The sequence below is a fragment of the Mus caroli genome, chromosome 13, assembly GCF_900094665.2.
Source record: "Mus caroli chromosome 13, CAROLI_EIJ_v1.1, whole genome shotgun sequence".
In the NCBI taxonomy this organism is placed as follows: Eukaryota; Metazoa; Chordata; class Mammalia; order Rodentia; family Muridae; genus Mus; species Mus caroli.
The window spans coordinates 17,070,401-17,082,766 of record NC_034582.1 but is presented as its reverse complement, the minus strand read 5'-3'; the positions used below and the strand labels follow the sequence as shown (position 1 = coordinate 17,082,766).

The 12,366-nt window shown below is 40.7% G+C and overlaps 5 non-coding genes across 5 annotated transcripts; 1 reads left to right on the top strand and 4 right to left on the bottom strand.

Moving 5' to 3' along the window:
• Window positions 1-640: 640 nt before the first annotated feature.
• Trnar-ucu lies at window positions 641-726 on the top strand. Its single transcript is given in 2 exon segments — window positions 641-677; window positions 691-726. It is a non-coding gene; the product is annotated as a tRNA-Arg (tRNA).
• Window positions 727-2,993: 2,267 nt separating this feature from the next.
• Window positions 2,994-3,099, bottom strand: Trnal-caa. Its single transcript has 2 exons — window positions 3,062-3,099; window positions 2,994-3,039 (listed from the first exon to the last, which is right to left on the bottom strand). It is a non-coding gene; the product is annotated as a tRNA-Leu (tRNA).
• Window positions 3,100-6,567: 3,468 nt separating this feature from the next.
• Window positions 6,568-6,639, bottom strand: Trnad-guc. Its single transcript has one exon. It is a non-coding gene; the product is annotated as a tRNA-Asp (tRNA).
• A 3,338-nt stretch (window positions 6,640-9,977) lies between these two features.
• On the bottom strand, window positions 9,978-10,050 carry Trnak-uuu. Its single transcript has one exon. It is a non-coding gene; the product is annotated as a tRNA-Lys (tRNA).
• A 764-nt stretch (window positions 10,051-10,814) lies between these two features.
• On the bottom strand, window positions 10,815-10,886 carry Trnam-cau. Its single transcript has one exon. It is a non-coding gene; the product is annotated as a tRNA-Met (tRNA).
• Between the last annotated feature and the right edge of the window lie 1,480 nt (window positions 10,887-12,366).

The window sequence follows — 12,366 nt, the reverse complement described above, 5'->3', positions numbered from 1 at the left end:
AGAGAGAGAGAGAGAGAGAAAGGAAAGGAAAGGAAAGGAAAGGAAAGGAAAGGAAAGGAAAGGAAAGGAAAGGAAAGGAAAGGAAAGGAAAGAAAAGAAAAGAAAAGAAAAGAAAAGAAAAGAAAAGAAAAGAAAAGAAAAGCTCGAAGCTCCAAAAAAGGGACTTGGCCGGGCGCCGGCACGAGTTAAACGACTTTGGATCTCTCTTTAGCAAAAGGAATGATCTGACTTGGAACTAGAGAGGCCAGACTAAATGAGATAAGAATTTTGTCTTTGCTGTTTTGATTTTCTTTGTTTTACTTTGTTTTGTTTTGGGTTTTTTTTTTTTTTTTGAGACAAGGCCTCACTATTGTATAGCCCAGGATGGAACGGAACTCAAGGAAATCCTTCTGCCTCGGTTTTTAAATTGTTGAGGTTACAAACTTGTGCCATCAAGTCCAGAGTGTTGAAATGGATCTCTGATCAGACATTCCTGGTGGAATACACCCGGGACCGAAAGTTGTGTTGAGGATCGCGCATCTTGTTTGTTGCACATTTCTGTGTGAAGTATTACAGAAAGAGGAAACACCGTTCATAGAAAAAGTGCATTGATACACAAGAAAGTACTGAGAAGCCTTAGGAAGGGAGACTGTTACAGGTGGGCTCTGTGGCGCAATGGATAGCGCATTGGACTTCTAGCATGGTTGAGAGATTCAAAGGTTGCGGGTTCGAGTCCCGCCAGAGTCGACGGCATTTTGCCTGTGAGAGGTGTCTGACCTTGTAATCAAAGCAATGCAGTTTTGTCTGCTGGCATCATCATTACTTATATCCCAAACGCTGCCACTGAGTGAGCAAGAATAAGAACTCAAAAAGTCTAAAGTGTCCCTTGAAAGCTGTGAAACTTACTCTATATTATATTGTATTATATTATATTATATTATATTATATTATATTATATTATATACTTAGTTTTTCTCTTTTTTCCTTCATCGTTTGTTTACAATGTCTGCTTTCTACCTGCTCAAATTCCAGAATTCCCTTTGCCTTAGAAAAAGTTCCTTGGCAGCACAAATGTTTCATCTTAAAAGCTTAATCAAAATTCAATATGCTTTTACGTCTGTAATAGATTGTGACTTAAAACAAGGAGCCATGGAAGTTCTCACATCACCCTAAGTGAATAATACATCTTTTTTCATTCTAGAACACCACTTCCTTAACTCCCCGAACTGGTGCCTTGTTTGTTTAAAGTATCCTGTGCATCTTCCTCGAAATTTACATATTATATTCATGTTTAATAAATATGCGACATAGACTATTTTAGGTAATATTTCTAGGAATATGTATTGTATAGATATCGAATAGGTATATACATAAACACATACTGTTATTTTCTGTGTTGTGATATAGTTTAATGGCATCTCATTCTTCAAGCATGTAATATTCCATAGATTGGTTATACTATTCTATTAAACACCTCACATTTTGTTTTATGAACAAAATTGGAATGTATTATGAAAAGGTTTTGAAGTAAGTTAAGCTCATTCTCTAAAAGATGTGCTCAGAATAAGGATGCTACACTCCTAAGTGTGGGCGGGGCTTCTCAAGACTGGAATCTGAGCGTCTCAAGGGTTGCTATATACTCTTGGAAATCAAGGCTTGCCAAAGGGGTCGCGACCCACAGATTGAGAACGCTTGTTTAGACCGTAGTCTGTGCCATACAATAAGACCACAGGTCCACCTCAGGCATTCTGATTGTCCAAAAGGTTCCTCAGTGCTGGCAATACAAAGGATGAGATCATCAGCCTTTGTAAGGTACCCATTTGTAAGGTACAGTCAGGAACGGCCCTCATATAGTTAATGAACAATATGGACAGGATAAATGAACAGTAATAGATGTAGAAACAACCTGATTAATACCAGAAGATACAGGTACAAGATCAAAATGCACTGGGTGCTGAAGAAAAACTTGAAATCGGAATACCTGAAACATAAGAACAGCTAGACCCCCTAAGTTCTCTCACTCCTAAGAGACTAAGACGAAGAGTCTTGCAGCTTAATGTGGTAAAAGGCCACACAAAAAAGATAAGTTGAGCAAGACCGAAACAGTTGGAAGATACAAATGTGCAATGCGGACAGGAGAACTTAACATTCAAATTATACAAGGAGGATGGCTCTTGTTCCTCAGCTACCTCAGATATCTGTCACGTTCTCAAGAAACAAACTCCTGGGATTATAATTGGTCCACAATAAAGATGTAACAGCCTCAGAGGAGAAAGCTGCCAGCACTCAAGCTGTTGGAGATAATCAACTCAAGATTTATTTTTCTGTGCTGTGGTTAGAACCCAGAGCCTCCGGTATGCTAGGTGGGCGCTCTGCCCCTAAGTTACACCCTAAACCCAGAGTTTATCATAATCTAAAAGAAGTTTAGCACAGTCTTCACCAAAACAGCACAAGGACAGAAAATAAATGAGACTTAAGAAGGACAGACAGAGAGGTGGAACAGTTTATAAATAAGAGAGCGAAACCCCACAAAATAGCGGGGCACCCCCACATATCAGCCAGCATTGCCTAAAATCAAATGGAAGTCAATTGAAAGTGCACCACACACACATACACACACACACACACACACACACACACACGGACAAGAAGGAAATCAGAACTGATGAATTATGTGATTGAATCGATCATGTGCTAAACTGTAACAAATGGCCAGAAGGAATCATCAGAACTAAACACTAAGAAACCAAAGCATATTAAAGACATTTCTAGCTGTATAGATAGCTGAGGCAAAAGGGTTAGTTTGAGTTCAAGGGCACAAAACAGAAAACAACAGAAGAACGGGTCAAAATATCGTGTTAAAAAACAACAACAACAACAACAAAAAAAAACCAGATGGTTCAAAGTCAGAAAACGGAATTAAAGAAAGTCTTTCCTAGCTGATACAATCAGCAAAACAGAGATTTCATTACGAAAGGTGCAAGATGATAGTAATCGGAAAAAGAAAACAGCTGTGTCAGAAGTGGGATTCGAACCCACGCCTCCATATGGAGACCAGAACCCTCAGTAGAGGAAGCTAACGCTTGAGTCTGGCGCCTTAGACCACTCGGCCATCCTGACACACACTCTAGTCTACTCGAATAATCAATTGTTAAGAAAACGAGCCAGTTACTGGTTGTACCCAGGGTACTGGAATGGAAGGTTTGAACCTACTGAAAATAAGTGAAACTGGGGTGGTGGTGGGTGGGGGGTGGTGGTGGTAGTGGAGTGAGGAGGAGGGGAAAGTAGGGAGGTGACAGCCCCTCCCTGGGAGGCTGTGGCTTGCAGTTAGGATATCCTGGATCCGAGTGCCGGAGTCGGTGCTATGATGTGAAATTTCTTGAATCCGAGGCAAGAGTTCTAAGAACCGAGTAGCACTTCGGCCAACTCCGGTAGCGCTCTCTCTTTCTGGCAATGAAATAAGCAGCTCTATTGCACTTTCTCGTTGGCATTTTCCACCCTGATCCTGATACTCTTCCCACTTTTCTTCTACAGATTTTGATACCCCTAACTTTATTTGACGATCTGGGAAAGGGGATGTGAACTGAAGGCCTGTGACATCTGACATGGATGAACGGAATGAACTGAGTAAGGCGTGATCATTCCTAGTAACAGTGTCTGTTCCAGTCTCTCTTGTGTCCCCTGTCTTCTTCCTACCCTCGCCCCATTTGTTTCCTCTTCCCACTCCCGTTTCTCGCTGAGACCTTTGATCCAGTGTTTCCGCTTGCTTTTCACAGGGGAGGCCTAGCATTGTAGAAACTAACTGTAAATCAGCTACTGCGCTGCTTGCTACAGACGTCTCTGTGAGTGGACAGAGGTCAAAGGAGAGTCAGTTGCTGCCCTTTCCTTCTGTGTAACTTCCTGATCTAAGCCGAACGTAATTACCATTACAGCATAGTGTAGATGAATTAAAGGATGAATTAAAGTCCGAGCAAGCAGGACGTGATTCACACTCCACGTCAGAACATTGTCATACTCTAGGTAGGGGGTGGTGAGAGTAGTGACAAAGCACTGGTGTGAGGGACACCAGAAGGGGAAAGGGAGCCATCAGCTTAATCTGATTAATAATAATGATAAGATTAATATGATTAATAATTTGATTAATAATAATGAACAGCAAAGGATGTAATCCACATGCAGATATTTAGTATCATTATTTACACACAGCAAACTTGGTTCTACCCCAGACTAGGCCCGTCCTATGATACTGGATCACAGTTTGTCACCTAATGCGTTCACAACAGCACAAGGCAAATGTTTAGACACAGGAAATCTTATTTGGAATCCTCATCAATGAAATAACGTTTGGAGTATGTTTTTGAGGTAGCATCTCCTCCCCCAGCATAGGAGGCAGGCTTTCTTAGAAGATATTTCAAAATTATTTCTTTTTGAAGTTTGCACACACATGTGGATGCTGGAGGACAGCCGTGGGAACTGGTTGCAGAGATGGAACCCGTGTTCCCGAGCTTAGTGGTAAGCACCTTTACAAACTATTAAGCCATCTTGAAAGTCCTGAAAGAACCTTTGACAAGGTTCTTGACGGTAACATAGAAGTTCAGAAAGGTTTGAACAGGACTATCAAACAACAAGTTATATCTAGAATCTTTTAAAGAAGTGGTTCTCAACCTGTGGGTCTCAATCCCTTAGGGTTGAAACACCCTTTCACATGGGTCAAATATCAAATATCCTGCCTATCAGATAGTTACATTATGATTCATAACTGTAGCAAAATTATAGATAGCAGCAATGAAATAATAATTTTATGGTTGGGGGTTACCACATCAAGAACTGCATTATAAGGTGGTAGCATTAGGAGGGTTGAGAACCAGTGATTTAAAGGCTATTTATTGTTCCTTTAAGTAAGAATATCTATAGTCTGTTATAAGACTTGTCTACACTTATGGGGGAGGTGAATGGATCATATTTCTAAATCAGTCAATCAAATGAACCCCTGGAAAATAGAACCAGGCTCTTCCCATCTTTTCTGGTGTCACCTTTGCCTATGACTTTTGATACTACAGGTAATTAAATTATGGTTCATGGATGAATGACTGGAAAAAAATAGCTTAGATTAACTAGTCCATCCAGTCCTTAATAAGTTGGAGTGTGAGTCGAAATGAAATAAACAAATTAAAAACAAAAAACCAAAGCTCTATAAACCATGGCTTTGGTGTCTGTAAGTGCAAGAAAAACACCTAGAATGATGGCAGCTTCCTCTTTTCCCATCCTTTGATTCTCGTGAGGATTATCCCCAGTTGCTCCAGCATTTCTAAGCACAGTCTCCCCCTCCTTGTTCTACCTGCAAGCTGGCAAGGCAGCCCGATCTCCAGGGGTCTCTGAGGACCTCGCTTCTGCAACCATTAATTCTTGGGATAATCTCTATCCTTCAGTCACAAAAATTATTTTTCTTGACCATTTAACGTAAGTATAGTATAGAGGTGTTGAGATAAGACAGGTAGCCAAGCCAGCCTTTTGTAAGACCCTTGGTAGTCCCCAAAGCCAAGGAGTCTTTCAGCTCTTCCCAGAAACTTAAATTACTTACAGAATTAAATTGTTTCTCGGATGAACAGAAGCATGTTTTGAAAGCCTGGGAACTGGCAGGGCGTTGAGTTTTTATTCCAAGTGTCCAGGCTTTGAGTTCCTGTTCAGGCAACAAAAATCAATTTTGACTTTGGCGAATTTAATCAGAATAAATTAATTATCATTATAGAAATTAAAACCTGGTCTACCTTTCCTCAGTTATATCTTCCACCTTGAATGATTTGTGGGCTCTTGGAAGTTTAGAATTGTGGTCATAAAAAGGAAAAACAAACAAACAATTGAATTATTCAGCATTCAAGTTGAATTATTCAGCATTATGGTTGTTTTATGTTCCTTTGTTTAGTATAGGAGAGTTTCTTATTCTAGAAGCAGGATCAGTTTGGTCCTGTTCACAAAAAAAAAAAAAAAAAAAAGACTTTTGTCTTTTGATCTCAGAATTCTTCATGTATCATAAAACCACCGTGCAAAGAACTGTTGATGGTCTAAAATCCTAACAAGTTTTATGATTATGTTAGAGCATGCACAAGGCCTGAACAAATTCAATCCAGACACAATCCCAGGATGAAGTGGACACAAAGTCCCAACCCTAACCCTGAGGCTATTTGCAATTGGTACCTCCTATTGAGAAGGAAAATCAACTACATTTTAGGCCATGCCTCATGCTCAGGCATAGTTGTTAACCAACACAAAATGAACTCTCTTTGTGCTTTTTTTGTTGTTATGGGAGAGTATATGGTCTCATAGGAAATACTGCTATTTCCAACTCTCTCTCTCTGTCAAATTGGGAATTCTGGGGAGGGTACTGAAATAGATGAACCCAGCTGAGATACACGTTCCTCTCAGAAAGGCCATACAGGCTGTCCTAATCAGACTGGGTGTTGTGATCTGATTTAAAACAATTGCAAAAAACGCGGCCTCAGATATAGCTCATTTGGTGACCACCAGACGGACCATGGTCATCATCCTTTGATATCCCAAAATAGAAACAAAAAGAAACAAGTGTGCAGACTCCCCGTCGGGGAATCGAACCCCGGTCTCCCGCGTGACAGGCGGGGATACTCACCACTATACTAACGAGGAGAACGGGCACACACTTCTTACTGTTAAAGGAAGTTCAAACGAAGGGATGTTTTCTTCCTCTCTTGCTTCTTTTTTTCTTTTATCTTTCTCTTCGCTTTCTCCCTTCTTCTTTTCTCCCTCCTCACCGACGACCTCTAAGCAATCACAAAGTTCTTCCTCTGCCAAGAACAGCTAAGACACGAGCCTTTGTTTCAAATAACAGCAAAGAATAAAAGATAAAGCGTTGTGTGCATAAGCTTAATAAACAACATCAAATAAACATTAAGACCTTTAAGATTTGCCGAGAGAGACAGAGACAGAGAGAAGGTGGGTCCAAGCGTAGCACACCGGAGCCCGAGATGGCTCTTTAAGTCCCCAGACCAGTCTAGTTTACATATCAAGTTCCAGGCCAGCCAGGGCTACAGAGACCCTATCTCCAAAAGACAAAGCAAACAAAAGATGAATTGTAAGTGAGGAGGGATGTGGGGAGGAAGTTTGCTTGTGCTCTGTTAAGAAAGCAAAAAAAAAAAAAAAAGAGCTGGAGAGATTGTTCAGCCCTTAAAAGCTAAGTGCACACCCCAAACAGCAAACTGTTAAATGTTGGCTTGTTCAAGAAAAGGAGGAAGAACCAGGCTTGCAGGTGAGAGAGGTCCTAATCCAGGTGACTAAAACATGGAAACCACAACTTTCTAAAGATGTTAGAGTAACAAATTAGCCTCCTTCTAAGAAAGACACTGCTGACCTAAATAAAGAGAGAACTATATTATCATGCTTATGAATATGAAAAAAATGAATATCTCACAGACATTATATCTTTCCAAGTTACTATATCTACTCAATATGATTCCAATTAGCTTTATTTTCCCCCTCGCTTTTATTTTATTTTTGTTTGTGTGAGGCAGGTTCTCTCTATTTCTATGTAGCCCTTGCTGTCCTGGAACTCCATATGTAGACCAGTCTAACTTGCCTGCCTCTGCCCCTGGACTGCTTGGATTAATGGTGTGCACCTCACACCCAGCTAGCCAATGAACTTTCAAAGAACTTTCCCAAGAACTTAGTAAGCTGGTTGTAAATTGCTACTGCTTTATGTATATACTCTATCGTACTTCTATCATTAAAGTACGTCCTTCCATGGGTTAAAGGGGTTTACTTGGGAGCTGGGTGTGGTGCTGAGGGGTTGTAGAGGAGGAAGGTCCTTGGCTCTCTTTGTTCTTCTCCCCAGTGTGGCCACCTTGGATATACCTCCTTCGCCTGTCCACTTTTTAGTGTGGCTCTTTTAATTGACTTATTGAGAATAAGTGGCAGGACCGTAGTTGGCACAGTTTAAACCCGCAAGTTCGGTAACAATGACCATGAAAGGACAAAGACACATTCGTGGGGAGTGTGCCACTCAGAATGATTTGACTGTGAACAGAGAGAAAAGACAGAAGTCCCTGACTGCAGCTGGAGTCATTTACTCCAGGTATATTTTTCTATTTCCATTTCAGCAGTACCTGCTGCTTTTTAACCTCTGCTTGGTGAAGCAGAAAAATGAGTGTAGATGCCTGGAAGTACAGCTTTTTCTTTCTAACAAAGGAATCTGAACAACAATTTTGAGATAAATTGTTTGAAATAAAACTTCCATTTTGAATAGGGGGGTCACATAAAGTTTACATTTTCAAGACCTCCCTGGGTAACTAACAGCCTGCTTCCTGGTGGGTAATTTGACTCGATGTTAACAGTTACATTAGTCATTCCTCCCAACAATCCCAGTTCTAACAATTTATCCTGAAATCTGTATCCAACATGAAAGATATTAATTTTTTTACTCTGTTGTTACTGGAGAATATTGAAAATAACATGAGTGGACAAGCATAGGGGAACGTTTGGATGTAATAGCCTGACACTTCTGAGCTTTGGAGGACTTCTGCTATAAAACCAAACAGCAAGAGGCAGAATAGGTGAGTCTCAGCAGAAGAGAGGAGGATAGGCCATTCAGTTCCAGTCTTGGCTACAGACAGACTTAGAGGCCAGCATAGACTACACGAGACTCAAAAAGAAAGAAAGAACAAAATAAATAAATAAATAAATAAATAAATAAATAAATAAATAAATAAAGGTGAAAATGAATGCCTCTAATGTGCTATCTTTGGTCTCAGGACAGAAAGAGAAATTCTTAGATTGTATCTTTGTGTCTTTTCCTTTATTAAAATGAAGATACAGGATACAGCCACTGACTGGTATGATTCTTTTAGGTGAACAGGAAGGAATTGGAAAGAAGAGAAAGAAAGGGAGGGGTGTGATGTCACCTTCTTTATCTTTTCCCTACTTCTAACTTTGAGAATGTTACATTTCATGCATGTATAAAAGTGACACACTAGAATAAGGGACAAAGTGAAAGTGACATGAATGGAATTCTTTCATTTCATTTCTCTTCTTTTTTAAAGATAGACATTCTGTAGCTCCAGCTGGCCTTCAGCTTGTGGTAATCCTTCTGCCTCAGTCTCTCCAATGCTGGGCTTGGGCCATCATGCCTGGCTAAACCTAATTATTTCAAATGAAAAAAAAAAAAGAGACTGAAAGTGAACAGAGTGGACTTGTGAGCAGAGCATTTGGCTAAAGCTCCTACTACCAGACTCAAGGACACAATCCTTCATCCACAATGCTGAATCCCCAGCCTGGCCTGGCAGCTTGCACAAACAAATATGAACTCAAAGGCCAAGATGAATCAGTTCAAAGAAATATTTTGGAGACAGGTTACCACACAGCTCACTGTGGCCTGGAACTCAGTGAGTTTTATTTTACCTGTATTAACATATGTTAATTATACATAATGAATCTCATTGTGATGCTTTGCATATGTATGCAGTATTCACTCCCCATTCCATAGCCTCCTATCTCCTAGGTGTCTCATTCAAAAACCAGAGCCATAAAACAGAAGCTAAGGCTTCAGGAAACTCGAGATTCCAAAAAACAGCACCCCCAACACCCCCCAGCTCCCTCCCCCCCCACCCCCCCAGCCCAGGGGTTTAAGGAACAGGCAATCTGTTACACTTAAACAAACGAACAAATGAGCAGGGTCACTGTATCTGGTGCCAGGCCTTCCCTCTTCCCTACTCTTCACTACAAAAACTGATCCTCAGACTCTGTTCAAAGACCCTCCTTTATCTCCCCCATCCTTGTGTATATATACATATTAATATTTATATTATATATATATATATATTATATGTAAGGCAAAGAGAATTTTAAATGATGGCTTCCCTACTGAGCCCACTTCATTTTTACTTGGTTTATTTTTATTCCCTTTGAGGAAAGAAATTCTTGTGTTGACTGCGGTTTTGCTCTTCCCTTTTTCAAACACAAAAGAAACATCCTTCCGCCTGAACAGGGACTTGAACCCTGGACCCTCAGATTAAAAGTCTGATGCTCTACCGACTGAGCTATCCAGGCTCTTAGATGGTGCTTTTCTCTCATGATAAAAGTGATTCATTAATCACTAAACTCTGAAAAGTAAGAATTCAGAGTTTATGTGTGTCTGTGTGTGGCCGACCAAAGTTGTAGTTTGCGTGTTCTGAGCAACAGGACAATAGCCAAACCTTATTGTTTTTCCAGTGATTCCGTTCAAAACGTTTATGAGTTGCACAATTATCATGTATTTATCTCGGGAGAGGGGATGACCAAGTGCAAGGTGATAGACCCTCAGAGGAGCACTTAGGTTATGACCCAATCCTGCTCCTTTTCCAGCTTTACAGAAGTCACGAGAAGTCGTGGCGGGGACATGTGGTTCCAGTTCTTCGTTCTCCATGCTCTTTCAGACTTGCCAGTTTTCTGAAAGCTTATTTAACCCCGAAGCTCTACCAAGCTTCGGTATATTTGCTACATTTTTTTTTTTAATCTGGTTTTGGGTTTAGTACTCCAGGGCCTGGTGCAAGCTATGAGAGTGAGCCAGAGCCAGAGCCAGAACCAGAGCCTGAGCCTCTCCACAGTGTTAGTTTACAGTCAAGAAGCTCTGGACGAGAGGCAGTCACAGAACCTGCAATAGAGAAAATAAGACCCCGTGGTGTTCTGTGGTGTCGTGATTCTTTAAAACGTTGAAGATTTCTGTATCGCCCAGTTTTCTGATTCTCCAGTACCATTTCTTTTCCTTTCTGATTGCTCGCAAACCTTGTGGGAAAGATTTCACTGGCAATGTAAAGGGAAAGGAAAACGCAAATTAGCAGAGGATGGTTTCGATCCATCGACCTCTGGGTTATGGGCCCAGCACGCTTCCGCTGCGCCACTCTGCTGTACACACTGTGCCTTTCCCAGTTGTATATCAAGGCACAAACTTCGACTTATCCTTTTGTATCCATTTTCTGAAATTTTATCTTTTCTAGGGTTCACCTTACGCTTTCTTTCAAAGTTGTCGCCTAAAAAGAGTAACGTGTCTTTGCAATCTAGTTAAAAAAGCCCAAGCCAAAAACCTTTCTAAGAACATATACTTTATTAGTAGTGGTATTATATTGCTTTTGACTGATAAATTTAGAATACAGATCCACCCTCTCACACCACTTTGGTCTCAGCCTGGGTACTGGACTTCTGATACGCTCCTGTTCTCCCTATACATTCAGAAAGCCTAATTGTCACTTCCTTCTCACACTCCCACACTGCTTTGCTTTAGGAAGTCTGTGACATGCAATTGCTCTCATGATTTTTTTTTTTTTTTCATTATTCCTTTCTCTCTTGGTGTATGGAGAATTCAACTCGGGGCTAGGCAAATGCTCTACCATTGAGTTATATTCATATATACATATATTTACACACACACACACTTTCTTGTATCCCGGCTTGACTTCAAACTTGGCATGCAGCCGAAGCTAACCCTGAATCTCCAACCTCCACCGTCCCTCTTTTAGAGTTAGAAGTCCATGCTATCCTGACCTGCCCTGTTAAAAGTTTTATATTGAGGCAGGTCTTGCAAACTACCTAGGTTGGTCTTGACTTGAGCTCCTCCTGCCTCTGGGACTATAGGTATACATAAAAAAAAAAAAAAAATGTTTTTTCAAGACAAGGTTTCTCTGTATAGTCCTGGAACTCATACAGTACACAGGCTGGACTCTGTCTCCCAAATGTAGGTAATAAAGGCAAATGCCATCACTTCCCCTCGTTGTAACAACTGAAATTGTTATCTTTTGTTTTGTTGTAACAACTGAAACTGTTATCTTTTGTTGTAACAACTGAAATTGTTATCTTTTGTTTTGTTGTAACAACTGAAATTGTTATCTTTTGTTTTGTTCTCTGTTTTGAGGGTTACTTTGTAGCCTAGAAATTTCAGGAATCCTCCTGCTTCAGCCTACTGAATGATAGGACTGCACAATTCATTGTTTTATTTTTAAACATGTGTCTCATAGGCTAAATGGAAATGGTAGTGTTTGCATAGTATGATGTGCTAGTCAACGCCGCAATCTCTTTTATGGAAGAAGAGAGTACAGGAGTCAGTTTTCCCTGTCTACCTGAAGTTCTAGGCTTCCTTGAGAGTCTATGGTTAGAGGTTATAGTTAGGAGCCAGCACTTCTCAGGGTGAGACATAGTGGCCTTTGCCCCGCCATCAGCGGGTACCCTGCCTGGCATTGGCAGGATGGGCCTCCTGATCCTATTTATGTTTCCTTAAGCACTAGGGTTAGGAATGCCTGGATTTACCTTCAGAATTGCAACAGAACTTTCCACCTCTTTTTAGGGCTGCAATTTCCTTTTCCTCTGGGGCGAGGAGTCACACAGCTGCTCTGC